This window comes from Phyllopteryx taeniolatus, chromosome 3 (assembly GCF_024500385.1).
Source record: "Phyllopteryx taeniolatus isolate TA_2022b chromosome 3, UOR_Ptae_1.2, whole genome shotgun sequence".
Lineage (NCBI taxonomy): Eukaryota > Metazoa > Chordata > Actinopteri > Syngnathiformes > Syngnathidae > Phyllopteryx > Phyllopteryx taeniolatus.
In genome coordinates this window covers 30,704,370-30,713,045 of record NC_084504.1, presented here as the reverse complement: position 1 = coordinate 30,713,045, position 8,676 = coordinate 30,704,370, and the positions used below count along the sequence as shown (strand labels likewise).

General features: G+C 44.4%; 1 long non-coding RNA gene across 2 annotated transcripts; it reads right to left on the bottom strand.

Moving 5' to 3' along the window:
• Positions 1–400: 400 nt before the first annotated feature.
• On the bottom strand, positions 401–8,354 carry LOC133475552 (uncharacterized). Of its 2 annotated transcripts, XR_009787869.1 has the most exons (4): positions 5,829–8,354; positions 5,208–5,270; positions 688–800; positions 401–521 (listed from the first exon to the last, which is right to left on the bottom strand). It is a non-coding gene; the product is annotated as an uncharacterized LOC133475552 (long non-coding RNA). The 2 variants fall into 2 exon arrangements; XR_009787868.1 differs by having other exon boundaries at positions 425–800.
• Positions 8,355–8,676: the final 322 nt, after the last annotated feature.

The following is an 8,676-nucleotide window of genomic DNA, read 5'->3' as shown; positions in this document are numbered from 1 at the left end:
AGTGGTATACGGGCCGAGACGAAGAAGCGCATGCTTCATTAAGTGAGGAAGTAATCCTGGCTAATTAAGGCTCTCCATGACAGCACTGTCAAGGATGACTGATCCTTCAAATGGCAGCTCTCTCTACTGACTGACAGCCAGTCTGCTCTCACCGTTTTCTAGGTGTGAACTTTTGTACTTATTCTCACAGCTTTTCCCCCTCATCACCAAATCAAATCGGTGTCCTTTGTTTCTGTATCTTAATTATCCCAAAAATTGTAAAAGGGGTGAGACAGCGCATATTTGTGCATCTGCTTTGTGTGTGCATGTTTGTCGTAATTGCTACAGTTCCTGGGCAAAATACTAAAGGAAATCAGTAGATGGAAGGCACAGCCCATTGATTACTTGACTAATTAATCAGCTGCATTGGCTTCATGTGGATCAAGCCTTATTGAGTGGAGGCTTGGCTCAGGGACCTTTATGAGTCCATAATGATTCTTCAGCCCACGGGGTCAGGGGCTCATCTAGCCTTTAACATAGTTCTGGAAAAAAAATAAGTAATGTGGTTAGAAACTCATCCAGTTGTTAAATGTACAGTAAATACTGATGTAAAATCAATGTACCAGCCCATGCATTATAAATCAGAAAACAATGCAATATTTGTGATGCCAAACTTGAAGCCATTGATTTTTTTTTTTTTTTTTTTACCTGTTATTGTATGCAGCTCCAATTTATGAGCACACCCACTACACACCCACCAAGTACATGTGTGCGCTGACCGATACTATTCACAGAGGAGCCATGTTGTTGTTAGCATCTTCCTGCAGGAGAGCCCACAAGAAAACGACAATGTGAGCTGAAAACACAGTGAGCAGAGGACATGGTAGGTGACCCGCTCCCACCCGGCCAGCGGGACATTGGCTCACGAAACGCAGCCCATCCCAAAATGGGGGACAGCATCGACGTGCTCGTTCACATGCCTATAAAAGTCCTGTTTGCATTTCGGCAGGGTTGTTGCTCTGTCTCGACTCCTCAGAGCTCCCGTGAGCAAGCACCCTGACATTGCTGACTATCTTGGGTCAATGACAACGTGTCACAACAGGTGTTTGCCTGCACAACAAGTTCTTGTGGGCGCTCATTATTGTTCATTAAATATCAAGTACAATTTTAACGACTGCCTCCATCTTTTTCTATAAACGGTTTTGTTTTGTTTACCTTCGGCTGCGGTGAAAACAATGCATGCGTGTAGTTGGCTGTGAGTAGCAACTACTCATAAAACAATGCAGTTGTGAATTATTCTAATCAAAATGTCAGGGGGACTTCATTTAATAATTGTCAAATTAATTAAGCCTCTTTCTTTTTACTCATTACGCCTTTAGCTCTGTTCGACGCAGCATAAAAGAGGAAAGTTGTCTTATTTAATTGTTGGTCTGTGCATCGACATTGCCTCGGCTACTCCGATGTTGGCAAAACAAATGCAACGAACACATATTGAATGTAGCCTAGGAAAGCTATTGAATACCATTGATTAAGGCAGGTGGCCAAGTTACTGATCTTAATGGCTACATAGCAATTTCTCAACAGCTGGCCGTGGGTCGCTGTGCTGCTGCTGCTGCTGCTGCTGCTCCCATTCAATCCCATAAGCTCTCTCAGTAAGCTCCGTGGTTCCCTCGGGTGGCTGGACTGGAGTTTGAACACTAAGACCCAGGCAGTAAAAGTTTACAGTCTCGTAAAGAGGACTCACGCAGACCAGCTCTCTAAAGATAACGCTAAATACCCAGTGATTACAGTGTATGGTCAGTAGTTTGGAACTTGGAACAACACAGACATGATTTGCTGGATAATGAGCATGATTTCTTTTTAGGACTGCAATAGTGTGCTTGCGCACTGGCACGTGTGAGTCTATCTACATGTATCTTATGCATCGCTGGGTTAACCGCACGTTTCCAATGCGGACATGTTTGTACAAACATGTCTTACCGATAACTTTATTCCTAATTACTACTTTGCTCATTGCCCATGGTACTCATTGGAATGTGACTAACTGCACAATTGCTAAATAAGTTTACCTTTGAGAATATGTGGTTTATTGTGAGGTTACAGATGCTTTGACTTACAGTTTACAACTTCCCAGCGAGGCCTTGAGTGTGTGTGTGTGTGTGTGTGTGTGTGTGTGTGCGTGCGTGCATGTGTGGGAGAGTGATTGTGTTTTAGAGGCATGAGCACATCGGGCCATTTTTAACCGCAGTCACAAGACGCCAGTATAAGGTTAGTAAAGAGATGAGCCTCTGCTCTCAGAATAGTCCCTAGGAGGCCATGAGGCCCCCACCACTGACCCTGGCTTGCATTCCAGTTGGCAGACACACAGTTGTTGGGTCAGACACGGTTTCTGTATGGCGAGGGACAAGACGATACATAGGGGCGGGGGGGCGAGGGGTGCATCGGGGGGTTGATGCGCTACATTTTACTACAGACAACTGCACTCCATTTGCCACAGCCCTATATGGAGATGAGAAATGGGACTGTAATGTGAGATTTTCTTTTTATTCTTTGAGACAGAACCAAAATCCCTTCAGGTGAATTTAATTTGGACTCTTCGATAAACACATGCTTTTGGACTGGAGGAGTTGCCGTGTGTGTGTGTTAGCGGTGCAAATCCACTTGCCTCATTGCGCTGCCCTACAGCAATAGCGACCAGTAAATTCAACAAAGAAGAGAAATGCAGTAAACAAAGGGCGTACTAATAGAAGAAGACAAGAAATGGTCATAGTCACACAGAAGTGTCTCTCAATCGTCAGACTACAGTACCGCCCTTTCACTCCCTTACCACTGCGTTTGGTATCTTAACCGACTGTGTGAGGAAGTAAGGGTATGTAACTCTTATTGTGGTACTTTGTGCCAAATTGTAACGATTGACGATTATGCATGTTGCAACATTGACCCTTCTATTTGATCAGATATTTTGAAAGGCTCCCCCATCCAAGCATGACCTCAGTAGTCTTCCATTAGCCAGGTGAAAGGCCGAACCTTGTTGATGACTACGGTGGCAGTGAGTGCTGCTTTCTCCACCCACAGCCTTTCAGCTACTCTGGAAATTCTACCCATTGACACTTTACTCTCAAGCCAGCTCTTCTGACCTCTGGGCTACTACCACTGCACCCTGACTACAAGTGGTACAGCCACTCAGTTCAGAGACTAGCTGTGTTTATGGAGATTGAGCACTGATCTGTTTTTCCCCAGTGGGAATGGGTATATGGAGTGGCATGGAAGTGTTGTATGGACTCTGTCTTTTATTTTCAACACCCTACTCCCAGGTGGTGACAGCCCAGTGCTAAGTGCGGTAATAGCCAATTGATTTTGGTCTCTTTTTTGTTGGTGGCTGGACATAAATCAAAGCGTCTGTCAGGACCTCAATGTAGTTGGGGGGGGGGGGGGGGGGGGGGGGTTGAGTGTTGTGTGTGTGTGTGTGTGTGTGTGTGTTTGAGGGAGGGGTAGTGAGGGTTCTGTTTGGACTGGGAGAGTGTCAACAATTAATCCAGCGTCTGATCTGCAGGCCACCACTCGCTGACCCCCAGTCACCAGCCAAATGAGACAGCAGCACCAGCGATAAGCTAAAATCAACACTGTTAAAGGATTTTCATCGGAAACCTCCTAGTTTATTTGGTCCTAAACCTAAAATATACAACCTTATTTTCATGTTTGAACTGTGGGCTTGTTGATTGACAACAATTTGCAACCCAATACACTCACAATGATTTTAGCATGGCCTTTTATTTACATTTCTCATTTCTAATAAACACCAAATACTGAGCCCCCCTGCCTCATGAATCAAAGACACAGAAAAAGAAGATGAATCATAGAGAATACAGATGTGAGAAACACCAGAACCGTGCTAATCCTTTTAATCCAATTATGGTAAATAAGGACAGTGCTTCCATCTAAACAAAACATAGAATGCAGGAGTTCAGCAGGTAGTGATGGGGGTTCTCTGATGCAAACAGGCTTCCCAGTGGGAGACTTGGTGGTCTCCTGGGATACCTTCCAGCTCCCAAGCCCCCCTATTGGGCCGCTTCCCCCAAAAGCTCTCCCGCACTCAGCACTAGCCCAGATAGCTGGACAATATGGCCGGGACAATGGGTTTTGCACCGCACAGTATGTGACCAGCTGCGGCCATTCCAATGCGGACCTCGTGGGAATGTAGCAAGAGGAAAAAGGTTGGATGGAGTGTTTTGTGTCACATCTGAGTATTGAACGGGCATCTGACAGATTACTTTGGGGCCTGACCCTCTCATTATTCCTGGAATGGTTCTGTGCGGCACCAACCGGTTAACCCAGACGCGGCTGACACCAGTACCTCCTCCGCATTGAAAGAGATGATCTGTTCCCTGCAATGAACACAGGACTGAGATGGGGAGCGGAGGGGGCTCAGAAGGGGAGTATGTTTTTGAAACAGTTACAATCTGTTTGGATTAGGCCCATTGCCGAAGACACATGGAAATGATGGGCAGCCAGGACGAAGGGAGGAGAGCACTTGATGGGGGGAGAAAGAGACGAGAGGAAGGGAGACAGATGGGGAAGAAAGGTGGTGGTGGTGGTGGTGGTGGTGGTGGGTGGGGGTGATGAGTAGAGGCAATGGGGGAGGTGAGGAGAGTGGAGAGGTCGGAGACTGGAATCTCAGGATCTAAGCCTCTTTTGGTTTGATGGTTCCCAGATGTTGTGGACCCTCCTCAGCCCTCCAACCCCCACAGTGTTTCTCTGCCGTGATGAATACACAGGAGCCCAGTTAGGCGTGTGGGACAGATGGGTCAGTGGTTGCGTGGCGATGGGCCTCCTGTGGAGCAGGGAAATGGGAGGTGAGAGACATTCTCTCCTCCCAACAGCCACAGGCCAGAGAGGGCAGGCCTGCCCGTGTTTTGTCATCTTCTCCACCCATTGCAATCTCGCTGGGTGACGGCTGCATGTCGGAGCGTGCACAAATTTGTGCATAATGTGTAGAGTATGCACTTATTAGGGTGTACACACTACACATGCAATGACTTCAAACTGCTGCTTCCGTTTGGCATGGACTGGAGATATTATTGGTTTGAGCTGTCAACATGTCATTAGGTACAACTGTACAATGTAATAAGTTCTAATACAAGAACTGTGTCAAAAATGTTCCCCTGGTGCTATATGAACACAGCTTGTTTTTTAAGATGAGATGAATGTGCGTGTTGTCATCCACTTACGTGCTGAATTGCTTTAGACTCTGCTTCAGACTCGGCGTCTTTGCTGCTTTGAGCCTCCTCCTCCTCCAAAAAAAACAAAAATGGAAGCCATGTATTGAAAAGTTGTTGACTGGCCTCTGAAGTACACATTTGTCAACATGTCGTAAGATGTCAACACTTTGGAACAACAGCCGGTGGCCCACCCACCTCAGTTCATGGCCAAAAGCAAATCCCACCTGCATGTGTTCATTTCCATTAGAAGCCAGCAATGTCTGCGGTAAAATTAGACCTACTTTTTTTTTTTGACAGTTTCAGAGCTCATTTGTCATCAGAACAGTCTTTAAAAGACCCCCCCCCCCCCCCCCCCAAAAAAAAAATCCTGATATACAGTACATGAAGCTACTTTGGAGGGGAATAAACTTCCTGATGCAGTACAGGCTACATGGATGCACCCACAGCGAGGAGTTTTCTGGGCATCTCCTCAGCTGTACTACATGGTGAGCTGGATCCTTCCCAGGGTTCTTATCCCAAATTAGTGTGTCAAAGCTGTGTGGCTTAAAATACTCGGTGGAGCTGTTTATTGCCGTTGAGCCCTTAATTGTGACTTGATGTTTAAGTGTTCACTCACATGCTGGTGCTTACTTGAGTGAGGAGTTAAGTTTGGGATATTTCACAGACGCCTTCGCTTAATTTGTGGTAAGACAGTCTATCTCTCAGGCGAAAGCTGCATATCCTCCGGCGGATGACATCAAGGAGAGCGTTCAGATGACCATTACAGGAGACCTGAAGATGGGAATAATATGCTTCTGCGCATGTGAAGTTAAATTGAGGTGGGGGAGTCTTTATGATCAGGATTCCGCAGCTGCTTCATGTCACTCCTTGACCCTCTGCCCCAGCACCCATCCAAATAAAAAGGCTAGACTGAACTCTGTGTCCCTCCACCTCACAGACAAAACAGCACACGAGATAGATGACGCTGAATTTTCTCTTCCCCGAAAGGATTCTCTTCAAGAGAACCTCTCAGGAGTTTATTTTATTATTATTATTTTTTTAGACTTTGCTCTTCCTGGCGAGACACTGTGTCTGTTATGGCCATTAATAAATAAAGCGTGGCAATAGCGAAACCAAAGAAATAGATATCACACTATTACTTATTTAACCACTCTGATTAATTATTTATTGTTTATTCCAAATTATCTTTCTTTTGAGTGTACATTTTCAGTTGGGTATCCCTTATAAATTCAGTAGCATAGGATTTTCGGAAAGCCAGTGTGGCTGATTTCATGAGAGGGAACGTGTAGCTGCTATAGTGCAAAACAAACTGTAGGGTTAGGGGGGGGGGAAATAAAAAATCCTTGATGATCATGTTACTGACATCAAAGAATAAGTACACCAAAGTCAACAGCCAACCGGTATTAAACATCAACCGAAAGACAGACACACACGCTCTCATCCTCTCTCACGGTCTACCTTGCTCGCAACAGAAACCCAGCAGGTCCAGGGAGACAGATAAATTCTAAGCCTTGCATCTTTTTCAAGTCATCTGGCGTCTACACCAATAAATGCCAAAGCACGGTCCGCCTCCCTGCTCCTAAATGAGGTAATTATTACCCCGCGGTGTGACTTGGTGATGTGCGCTGTAGCAACACCGCGCCCGGGCAGGGCCGCAAAGCCGAGGTCAGCAATGAGCCGAGGCAATGGGAGCACGTGGAGCATATGTCCTCTAATGAAGTAAAGACCTTGAGTATGTCTAAGCTGAATGATTTACACTGATGCCGAGTGACCTCGGAGGATCCGTGGGTCAGCACTTGTGGATCCATCCGTCCATCCATTTTCTATGCCGCTTATCCTCACTAGTGTCGCGGGTGAGCTGGAGCCTCATCTTCAATGTTTGGCAAACACCATGCAGGCAAAACTCGGGCTTAGGGCCGTTTGACAACAAAAACAAAACTGTCATTTTGGCAGTTTGTTTATCGGATGGACATTTATGGGACCAAAAATCGAAATAATATTTTTTAAAGCGGGTCTCAATTTAAACACAAAATGTTTTTAACAATTGCATTAGTTCCATTTTATAAAGTGAAATACATTAGTCTGTGGAAACAGAGGGCGTGCACATGTAAAACGTCTGTACGTAACATCCAAAACAATAATGGAGGAACCCCTGTATGTTGCTTAACATAATGAGCTTGATAAAGCGTCTCCAGTGAATTTACTCCCATAACTCAAATTTTCACTGTTAAACGTATTATTTTAGATAAACCTGGATTACCAGCAGTTGGCGAGCCAACGTCAACTTCAAATGGCTATATTTTCATTCATTTTGGCAGCTTGAAGGGATAGTTTTGACAATGTTGTCATCTGTTTGTTGAAACTTGATAAAAAAGGGCTTCATTAGGTTGTTCTCATCCAAAAGTACTCTTAAGCATTTGCTACCTAAATAGTCTAGATCAGATCTGAATAAAACTTGGTTTGACATTAATTTTTGCTAGCAGGGCAGATTTACAGTACATTTGCATCAGCAAACCATATTACGGTTTGAATGGAAACGGAGCCAAAACGTTGGCTTATATTTCAATACTTTTACATTCATTTTAATTGTACGACTGAGGAAATTGAATGTTCAATGTGTTTTTCACCTATATTCACCTTTTTGTTGTATGTGACTCTCCATTGCAAATTTAAAACCAATAAATAGTTTTAGGTCTCCTCTCCTTCTGTTTCCTGACACATGCCTGTCTGGCTGCTGCAGTAGGAAGATTGTATAACCCGAGTGTGTAAAAGAGTCTTTACAACATTGTAAAGATTTACTATTGGAGTAAATAACGGTGAGAGAACAGGGCTTTTAAATGGAACCCAATCTATATGTCAGGGGAGACTGCAGTAGGGGACAAGGCTGTCTATGACGCTTCACATGAGCAGCTCAGCGAGAGGCTCACTGGCATATACAAGGAGGAACTCTCATGCACACAGCAACATCACCTCAGTGTCTTATGAATGAGAGACTGCCAGTCAAAATACATCAACACCAACCAAACAAACAGTGTTTTCAGTTTCTCGGGATTTTGATCTCGAGTATAGCCTATCTCACATAATCATTGATATTGAATGCAGGAAAAAAATGACCTTGGAAAAGACAGTTTGTCACAGCACTGGCAGTTAAGGACTTTAGAGGTCCTGTTCGGAAGAAGACAAAAAAGTCTTGAGGGACAAGACAGCTGTTTGTAATTTCCGATTCCAATTAAGAACCAGATTGACCGCGTAGAAGGAAATAATTCAGGACAATACTATATTCTCAATTACGGAAGCGTATTGCATTGACTTGGATAAAAAAAAAAAAAAAATGCATTTTTTTTTTTTTACATTTTTTTTTCTGTTTTTCTGAGTATTGTCTTTCCTGTTTTTCCGGACTAATTATTTGTCTCTGTTTTTCTTTCTACCCCCCCCCCCCCCCCTGTTTTATGACTATTTTCCCCCTTCTTTTTCTGAG